At 58.8% G+C, this 10226-nt stretch overlaps 1 long non-coding RNA gene across 1 annotated transcript; it reads right to left on the bottom strand.

Moving 5' to 3' along the window:
- Positions 1-892: 892 nt before the first annotated feature.
- Positions 893-8247, bottom strand: LOC132355336 (uncharacterized). The gene is made up of 3 exons (XR_009499591.1): positions 8002-8247; positions 1937-2097; positions 893-1314 (listed from the first exon to the last, which is right to left on the bottom strand). It is a non-coding gene; the product is annotated as an uncharacterized LOC132355336 (long non-coding RNA).
- Between the last annotated feature and the right edge of the window lie 1979 nt (positions 8248-10226).

Genomic DNA, 10226 nt, shown 5'->3' with positions numbered 1-10226 from the left:
CTTACAGAGAATTCCTCCAGAGGAGGGAGATGACCTAGTTTGGCAGATGTAACACAAAGCAGGCTCAGCACGTGGTGGGGTCTCGATAAGTGGCATTACGACCCGTGTGGAACTTTCGGTGGAAAGGGCTGGGTGCTCCCTGGCGTGTGGGTCAGCTTTTTTTTTTTTTTTTTTGCTGAACCGCATGGCATGCAGATCTTAGTTCCCCGACCAGGGATCGAACCCGCACCACCTGCAGTGGAAGCTCAGAGTCTTAACCACTGGACCGCCAGGGAAGTCCCAACGTGGGTCAGCTTTGAAAAGGAGCTTCACTCAAGAGAGTGGACGTCGCTGTGGCACTTGGGGTGCCGTGGCCAGTGCAAGGTGGCGGGGGTGGATGGTATGTGTCTAGGCAGGCAGCCTAGACCCCCCCCCCCCCCACAAACAACACCTGCGGTCCTTCCCAGCCCCCGACCTGAGAGGCCCAGCTTGCCTCTGGGTCATGGGGCCGGGGCAGTGTCAGGAAACCCCGTGTAGTACGCATCCTATGCACGGCTCTACTATACACGTTAGGTCCCTTTATAATAATTGCCTAAGGTAGTTATTACCATTGCAATCTGAGTGGTAATCAGGGTTCTTTTGGTTGCAAGTGAAGAAAATCAACTCAAACTGGCTTAACGAGAGAGTAAGAGAGAGAAGGAAGCGGGGGAGGGGAAGGGGGAAGAGGAGGGGGAGGGGAGAAGGGGGGAAAGGAGGAGTCCACATAGATCCACCCCATAGTTCGTAGCTGCTATGCGGTTTCCCATATTGTGAACATACTATCATTTATTCTCCTTTTGTTAGAAGTCTGAATTGTTACCAACTTGACCGAAGGCCGCGTGTGTGGACCTTGGCACAGCAGGGCGGATACTCCTCCCGGGCTGCTTCTCACAGTGGGCATCTTGGACAAAGGGGAGCACGCGTGCGGATCCTGTAGCTTGGTAGGTGTGCCAGTGCCCACCGAGAGCTCTGCACCGTAATGCTTTCCCCCCAGGGCTCTCTCCCCACATCCCTGGTGATGTCCGAGTTTGCTTTTCAGTCTGTGCCAACCTGGTGGGCCCGTGGCATCTTGTCCTTTTGTTTCCTGCTTCTTTGCTCCCGGGTCATGTGTGCTCTCGTGTGTGTCTGACAGCTGGTGGCACTTGTGCACGTCACCTCTTGGTGTCCTTTTCCAAATTGCTATTTGTTTGCCTTTTTCTTGCTGATTTGTACAGCCTTTTTACTAGTGGATGTTAACCTTCTGTCCTGGTTGACTGGTTACTGACATTTTCTCAGTTGATCATCTCACTTCCAGCCCTGTTGACGGGGGTTTGTGCGTTTGTTTTGTCCTGTGTTTGGCCTTTGGAAGCGTTTCAGGCTCGTGTAATCAGATTGGTCATTCTTTCCCTCTGTCATTTCTGGTTTCTGCATTAGGAATCCCCACTCTTAGGCTACGCTCTCGGCCTCCCTCCTCAGACTGGCCTGCCATTCTCTCTGGGTTGACTCCCCCACATCCCATTCTCTCTGGCCCTTCATGGAAAGCCAGGTGGCCGTCCTCCTCCCCCTGCTCCGCACGAGCAAACTCCACGCACCCCGTCCAGGACCCCCCACCCTCCCGTCCACTTCTCTGACCCACCTTGGGGTCCACCTCTCACTTTCCTCCTCCCTGGAGCCTCAGAGCCCCGCCTGGTCACCCCTCCCTGACCTGACAGCAACGCTCAACACACCTGCTCACCAGCACCGCCCAGCCCGGGCCAGGGGTCAGCATGCAAGGTCATTGTTTCTCCAGAAGGGAGTCATCTGGTCGTCCAGATGATTCGGGAATGATCTAGAATCACCTGGGGCTTTGCCCCGGGTCTGCCCTGCTGGTGCCTCCTTCTCGCCTTCTCAGCCCGAACTCTCCCGTGTCTGTCCCGCTGCCCGTGATGGAGCACCTCACCTACACACCAGGCTTGTCACAAGCTTGCAGACAGGAGTCCAGAGAAGCACGCCGTGCGAGCTCCTGCAGCGGGCTCTGTGGTCCTCTCCTCGCCTGCTGGCCAGCGGCAGGGGGCGTAGGGAGCATGGTGGGCCTTGAAAATATCTCCACGGATGGAGCAGCTGTAGGAAAAAGGTCGCTGTCAATCAACCACATCCCGCCGGGCCCTGGCAGCCTCCTCGTTGCTCCTGGCTCCCGGGACCACGACTCCCGGTGCCCATGCCCGGAACTCCTGGTGCCCGTGCCAGGGTGGCCTGCGTGGCCAGGAGCAGCTGTTTCCCTCCATGCCCTCTGGGGGCTCCGGAAGACCCCGCCCTGCAGGTGGCAGGAAGGGGGCCCCTGCAGCCATAGCCAGTCTGGTCCTCACCTTCCCCTCCTGCGTTCATTGGCCAAGGGCCCCGGCCGATGTCGGGGGGAGCCCACTCTCAGGTGCGCCGGCGACGCCTGCTTCCCAGCTGCCTGGCTGTCTGCTCAGGTCAGCGCACACTTCTGCAGCATCCACTGTACCTTCTTGGTTCACTTGGGAGATTTTGCGGAGTGCCTGCTTTTCTCTCTTCTATGACCCCTGACCCTTGCTTCTGTTTTGCCGAGTGCCTGCTATATGCTAGGCTCTCTTCTACGGGCTGGGGTTGCAGCCTTGAGCAAAGATGTCACTTTGTGTCCTCCCGGAAGCCGGCAACAAGACGAGCTAGAAATGCAAGGAACGTTGGGGGACCCCCCCTGCAGTAAGTGGGAAGGGGGCCTGAGCAAGCAGGGGGAGGCTCCAGCCCACAGAGGAGTCTGTGGGAGGGCCAGCAGGGGCCTCGGCCAGGCCAGCGGTGCAGCTGGAGGCCGTCGGCTGACGGCACTTCTTGTGGCAGCGTCTCTGGAAGGGACATTGAGCAGCACCGCCCGCCCCCCGGCTGCCACAGCGAGATGGCATGCGGCTGACGTCCTCCCAGGATGCAGGGGGCGGACAGTGTACCAGCTGCATTCTCCTTCTGGGATAGAGGCCGGTGCCAGTGTCTGGAAGGAAGAAGGCACCCCTCCTCCCTCCTTCGCTCCCTGCTGCTAAGGACAGGGACGTGGTGGTGAACCATCTCGAGCCTCGTGGCAAGACAAACGCCCTAGGGGTGGCCGGAGAGGAGCCGGGGCCCAGTGACTGCCGAGCAGAATCTCCACGCCAGCCCAGCACAGCCTCCCTCCAGACCACGTGCAGGAGAGGTGGATCCTGTCTGTTTAAGCCACTGGTGTTACAGGTGACAGACCCTATATCCTAAATACAGGGATCCCATTCTTTTTGTCCACAACAGGACTCTGTCCAACAAACAGTGGCTGGAAAAGATCTCATCAGCCCCCAAGCCCCAGCCCTTAGCACGGAAGCTTAGTTGGGGGGAGGGAGGACGAGGGTGGAACTCCTTTGGGGCACACGATGACGTTTTCTATTGGTAAAATATACATAATGTAAACTTGGCCACTTTAACCGTTGTAAGTGTTCAGTTCAGTGGCATTAAGTACATTCATGTTGTCGTGCAGCCATCACCACCATCATCTCCAGAACTTTCTCATCTTCCCAAGCTGAAACTCTGCCCCCGTTAAGCCCTCACTCCCGCCCCTCCCCCAGCCCCTGTGACCCACCCTTCTACTTCCTGTCTCTGGATTGGGACTCTAGGGACCTCCTATGAGTGGAATCATACTGTGTTTGTCCTTCCATGTCTTGCTTATTTCACTAACGTCCTCAAGGTTCATCCATGTCCTAGCAGGTGTCAGTTTCCTTCCTTTTTAAGGCTGAGTAACATTCCATTGTGTGGATGGACCACATTTTGTCGTCCATTCATTTGTCAGTGACACTTGGGTGGTTCCTATCTTTGGCTGACTGGTGCTGCTGTGAACACGGGTGTACAAGTATCTCTTTGAGTCCCTGCGCTCATTTCTTTTGGGTGTATTTATACCTGTAAGTGGAATCACTGTATATCTCTTTGAGTCCCTGCGCTCATTTCTTTTGGGTGTATTTGTACCTGTAAGTGGAATCACTGTATATCTCTTTGAGTCCCTGCGCTCATTTCTTTTGGGTGTATTTATACCTGTAAGTGGAATCACTGTATAACAGGTTAATTCTACACATGACCTTTTAACTCGTTTTTAACTTACTTGGAGCCTGAGTCCTAACAGGGCCGGGTCCCTCCCAGACCAGCTGGGAGGTGGTCATTCCTGTCCTCTGGGGCCGAGCCGGGCCAGAGCCCTGGGCGCCGTGGCCCAGGAGGCCTGAGGCGTGTGGCTTTCTCGGGCTGGGGTCCGAGGCTGATGGCATTCTTTCGGCCCCGTCTCCAGGGCTGGGGGGCTTGGCATGGGGACCCCTAAGAAACGCTTTTCCCCATGACGGTGCAGCTGCCATCAGGAGGGCCACCCGGGAGGGTCGGTGACCCGGGGCCGAGATGCAGCTCCAGCTGCTAGCTCTCCAGGGGCCAGGCAGTCAGGGCCAGTGTGGCCGCCACAAACCACCCCAAGCTGGACGCCCTTCAGGCGGACCGGGGGACTCCTCGGGAACGAGGGCGCCAGGCCTCCCCTCCTGAGTCACGGGAAGGGCGCGGGCTGAGCCCAGAGGCCCCGGTCTCCCTCCTGGGGCCTCACCTGGCTCCTAGGTGAGGTCCACCTGCCAGACCCTGGGCGGGGGCTCTCTTTGGGGGTAAAGCCCCTGCCGCGTCCCCCAGAGGAGGGGGAGACATGCGGAGGGGCTGGGGGAGCCTTCAGGAAGGACCCCCGACTGACTGCTGGGAGGCTGCTCTCAGAGGAAGTTGCGAAATCTTCCTTGGGACTAATTTGGGTTTTGGTTCGGGGCCAGCCAGGCCTCTCTCTATGGCTCTGAGAACGTTCCCGGTGATAGACATTCCTTCCGTGACGTGGCTTCATGAGCGCTAGACTGCCGGGTTCCTCACCCCTCCTGGGGGCCGCCCGCTCAGCCTCTCCGAAAGCCTTCGCACTGGGGAGGGAACGATTGCCAACACGCGGGACAAAGGGCTGATTCCCCTCCTGTACCCGTAAGGGTCTCGCCGCGGGGCGCTCGGTCAGGGGGCCCTGCTTCCAAGCCCTCTTCGCGGTGGCTCCCCGGGCGCTCGTGGAGGAGGAGGCCTGGGGGGCCGAGTGGGCAGCAGAGCCAAAGCTGGACCCCGAGGGAAGCAGCGCCCTGGCCTCCCCGTGCTGTTCTGCTCCTCCCGGGCCTGCCCTCATGACCGACAGACGGTGATGAGAAAAACACCGTGAACAGATGGCGGAAAACAGACCAAGGACACAGACGATGCACAGAAGGAAAGAACCCCAAATGGGCACCCCTGCATTCAAGGGAAACGGCGAGGCCCAGTTGGGACGTGCCGGACTGGCTCACGTCTTAATGGTTTCCAGGGAGTCCTCGGCCAGGGAGCCTGGGGCAGGTGCCCCGCGTGGCGGGCGTGGCGGGCGTGGTGGGTGTGGCGATGGTATAACCTTTCTGGAATGCCGAGACGCCTGCCACCAGGCAGGACCTGCCAAATGCCTTTGAACGCCAGCAGTGTCCCCCCCAGTCCTCCCAGCTTAGAATCTCCCGGAAGAGCCTGCTCAGAGGCGCGCGCGGCAGAGGCGGACGGATAGAGCGTTGCTTACGCAGGTGAAAAATACACGAATTCCAACAAAAGGAAGTCGTGGGCAGGCTGCTGGGGAGTCCTTCAAAGTGATGTTCTGGAGGGAATTTTTGTTACACAGGAAAATGCTCGTGATATAACGTTACACGAAAAGCCAGGATACACAACTGTGTGTTGAGGGAAAGAGGGTACGTGATTGCTTGCGGGCCAGGCGTTGAGCGGGTGAACGGGGCGCCTCCCTGAGGACTAAGGGACCAGGTCCCAGGGCCGGGAGACCCGCTTCCCTGCCTTGTGAACGGCTGAGATCTCTGTCGTGTACATGTATTATTATTATTGTTGTTGTTATTTTGCGCGGCACGTGCGACCTTAGTTCCCCAGCCAGGGCTGGAACCCGTGCCCCCTGCAGTGGAAACGCGGAGTCTTAACCACTGGACCGCCAGGGAAGTCCCGACACGAATTATTTTAAAAGTTTCTGTTCTGAAATAATTCCAAACCTACAGAAAATTATGAAGAGTGAAAAAAGAACTTCCGTGACACCCTTCACCTTGGGTCACCGTGGTCAGCGTTTGATCACGTTTGTTTTCTCACTCACACTGTGCGGTGATGTGGAGTTATACGACGCTGCACGTTGTGCTTTACGTTATATGCGTCATACGTGATGATGACACGCAGTGATGTATCACGTGTGCATGTTTAGCGAGGTGTTTTTGTGAGCCACTCGCTGGTAGACTGCAGACCGCACGTCCTTCACCCTGATGACTTCAGGGCAATCCCCTAGGGTCCTGAGATCAAGGGCGTTCTCTTCCCCACAGCGCAGTGATGGAATTCACAAAGTTAGCGCCAATAGGCCTGGTATACAGTCCATATTCAAACTTTGTCACCGGCCCAATAACGGCCTTTAAAGCCCTTCCTCCCACTCCCATCTCCCACCCAAACCAGGGTCACATCTATTTCCTTTAATCCTGGAAACGGTCCTCAGCCTTTCTTCGTTTTCCATGACTGTAGACAGTTGCTTTGTATAAAGTCTGTCTTTGGGTCTGTCTGGTGTTTTCTGGTGATTAGATTCACACCGTGTGTCTTGGGGACATCGCCGCAGCGACCCCGCAGGGGAGTGAGCCTGAGCTAGGAGGCTGAGCGTCCTTGCCTGCAATAAAAATCCTTGTACTAGTGTCATTTGTACACGTGCAAATGTCCCTGCAGGATAAATTCCTAGGAGGGAGTTTTTAGGTCAAAAGCCATGTGCATAAAAAAAATGGGACTTCCCTGGCGGTCCAGTGGTTAGGATTTGGTGCTTGCCCTGCAGGGGGCACGTGTTTGATCCCTGGTGGGGGAACTAAGATTCCACATGCCACCTGGAGCGGCCAAAAAAAAAAAGTGCACTCGCACCAGCGATGTGTGAGGGCTTGTGCCTCGCACCAACATCAGCATAGTGTCAGTATTGCCAACCCGTAGGTGAGAAATGGAATTGGACTGTACTTTCAATTTGCACTTGTATTTTGAATAAGACTGAACATCTTTTCAAAAGTTTAAGACTCAGTTGTATTTCCTGTTCTGTGGGCTGTCTGGTCATATTCGTGCTCCCTTTTCTGTTGTAATTTTGTTTGTCTTATTGGCTTGTGGAAACTCTTTACTATTACGGAAAGGTGAGTCTCGAACAGAAGGACGCAAGGATGGCAGCAGAGGGGGAACGTTCTTCCCTGAGGCTGCCCGTGAGTTGTTTCCTAAATCTCTGGCCAGACAGGTTCTTGCCACTTACTCTTTGGCTTCGGTGAGCCAAGCTACATGCTCCCAGTACATCCCCTGCTTGTTTTGTTTTGGCTTAATTCACCAGAGTGGAGTTCAGTGATTTAATGAACTGTGATATGTCTGCCTTCTCCCCCCCCCCACAACGTAGAGGTCCCAGGAAGGGTCTGAGGGGGTCTTCTTCCTCCTGGACTCCCTGCTTCCTCTGCTGCCCCCTGATTCCCAGGTCCCAGGTGCCTGGAGGCCCTGCCAAGCGTCTGCAGCTTCCTGTGCCCCATCCCCTCGTCCTGGCCAGGGCTGCTGCTCTCTTTACTTAGGAGGTGGTGGCAGGGCCTGGGCTCAGAGCTTGTTTGTGCTTCCGGCTCTGGGAATGTGGACGGCGGGTGCCCCTTGATGATGGTACCCCAGGGTCAGAGCCCATGGGCCTCAGGGAGCCTGGGGCTGGCTTCCTCTGTGGATGGAGGAGATGCAGTGGCCAGAGGCTGCCTTTCGTGGGGAAGGACTGGCCGCCCCTTAAAGGCTTCGTGGGAGTGCTTGGTGCTGGCTGGGAGGAGGCGTGACTCTTCGTGGGAACCACCCCGCCTTACGTGGCCTCGGAAGGCCCTAAGGATTGCCACTGCGTAGCCCACCCAGGCCTCCCCTGAGCGCTTTCTCTGTGACACCCCTCCCCTGGGGAAGTGCGGAACTCACCCATCAGCCCCAGCGTGGGGCGGCCAGCAGCCAAGACCTGGTGGGAGTTGGCGGGTCAGTATCCTGATGGCCGGTGAGCTGGTGACTGGGGGCTCCTGCAGGCAGGGGAGCCCAGGTGCCCACGGCCGTGGCCTGCCCACCAGCACAGCCCACCGGGGCTCCTTCCCTTCCCTTCCACTCATCTACAGTTTTCCGGATCCCCTCCACCCAAGCCACCTGCCCTCAGAACCTGTCTCAGGCTAGGGGACCCCAGAGCCAAAGGAGCTCGCACAAGAACCCTGGTGGCTCCCCCTACCCGCCCAAGCCACGAGGTGTAATCCGATACTCCTGACCTGTAAATTCCACAGAATCGGAACCAGCCCCTTCTTGCTCATTGCTGGCCCCCAGCCCTGGTGGGAGGAACCTGGTGGGTGGTGTTGGGCTGGGGCTCCTGCAGAGAAGGTGGCGGGGCCGGGGTGGGGGGTGGGGGGGCCCTGGGGGACTGAGGCCTTTCCCCAGGTGAGCTGGCCACAGGAGTCGGGGCAGCCGTTCTGCAGGGCTGAGTTCTGTCTGCAGCAATCCTGCCAAACCGGCTGGAACCTGTCTGGCTGGGTGCAAGGCCCCTGGAACCTTGGTCCTCCCACTCAGGGGCAGTGGCGTCAGACAAGGCCCACAGAGGCATTTCCACTGCTGGGCCCCTCCCCGGACAGAATCCCCTCCAGATCTGCCTGGGGGCCATACCCTGGGACGGTCTAGTTCTTCTACAAACCCAGAATGGACTCTAGAATTTGTTGGTCGTCACTGAACACATCCAGTGCGCTGGACACCAGGCTGGGGATGAGGACACAATGATGGGTAGCAGGATCTCATGGGATTTCTGGCCTCCTAGGGGAGCCCAGCCTGGATCGTGTGTCCCGGTCTCAAAGCCTCAAGTGCTGGGCAGGGAATGAGTGGGCAGCTCCGAGGGCCGAGGACAGAGGGGCAGGTGTGCAGGCAGATGGGAAGGTGGCTCAAAGAGGGCGGCCTGCAAAGACTAGTTTGGGCCCGGCGGAGGCAAGTGCAAAGGCCCTGAGGCAGGAGAGAGCAGGCACTTTGAGACCCCAAAGGGAGGCAGGAGGGGAAGCGGGGAGCGGGGGGGTGGGGTGGGGGGTGGAGCCTGGGGGGCCCCCAGGCGTGCTTCTGGGTTGCCGCGCACGGGCGCTTCTGGGTGTGCCGCGCGCGGGCGGTCGTGGGGAGCCAGGCTGTGACCGTTCTTGAGACGCAGGCACTGGGAGGGCTGTGGGCATGAACAGGCGTCACACAGCTGCCCTCTGCCCACTTCACACTCGAGGAAACTGAGGCTCGGAGACGGGAGGGAATTTCCCCAGTTCCCCCAGCAGCACCCTGCAGCCCCCTGATGCCAGGCTGTTCTCTGCCTCCCCCAACGCCTTGATGTGGGCCTCATGTGGCCGGGGCATCCGTGTCCCCAAGGGGGGGACGAAGGAGGGGGGGGTTTACCCACACGAGCCCCGGCCTGCGGCCCTGCGCCACGGTGTTCAGTGTTCTCATGGCTCGGTTCGTTCAACGTGCTCCCCGTGCTGGCCAGGGAGCAAGAACACGCACGGACAGGGGACCGGCCGGGCCGTGGAGCCAACCAGCAGATGAAGGAGTGCACTCGGAGGCGCCCTCCTCTGCTGATCAAGGCCCGAGCCCGCTCACCAGGCCAGGTGACGTGACCTTGGGTCTGACCTCACCTCCTCCTGCTACTGTCTTGTATGGGACTTCCTGACCCCTCCGGCCTCCAGGCTCCCAACTGGAACGAGAGGATCCTTAGAGATCCTTCCAGCAAGCAGGGGCTGAAGCCGGGGCTGAAGCCCGGCCAGTGGCTCCTGGCCCCTCGCCCGTCAGCTCCACAGGGTGCCTCCCACCGAGGCCCCATCTGCACCGGCCTCTGCCCCGGCAGCTGGGCTTCCGTGGGGCTGGGACCCCTGTTGTGGCCCCTGGGGCTGGTACGCCGGGGTACCAGGGAGAAGGCCGAGAGCAAGGGTCTCTCTCACTAAGGAAGCTCCTGTCCCCTCCAGGCCTCAGTTTCCCCTGCAGTGTGGGGTGGATGAGGGGTCTGGGAGGCTGGGATGCATTCCCAGAATCCCTTGGAGTCCCGGGACCGCCCACGCCCTTTGTCCCGCGATCCTGAGAAAGGCCAGGCGGATGAGGCTGTGGGTGGGAGGAGGGGCCTGGCCGCTCAGCTGCGCTGTCGGGGCCCGGAG

Source organism: Balaenoptera ricei, chromosome 20, assembly GCF_028023285.1.
Source record: "Balaenoptera ricei isolate mBalRic1 chromosome 20, mBalRic1.hap2, whole genome shotgun sequence".
In the NCBI taxonomy this organism is placed as follows: Eukaryota; Metazoa; Chordata; class Mammalia; order Artiodactyla; family Balaenopteridae; genus Balaenoptera; species Balaenoptera ricei.
This window is presented reverse-complemented; position numbering and strand designations above follow the sequence as displayed.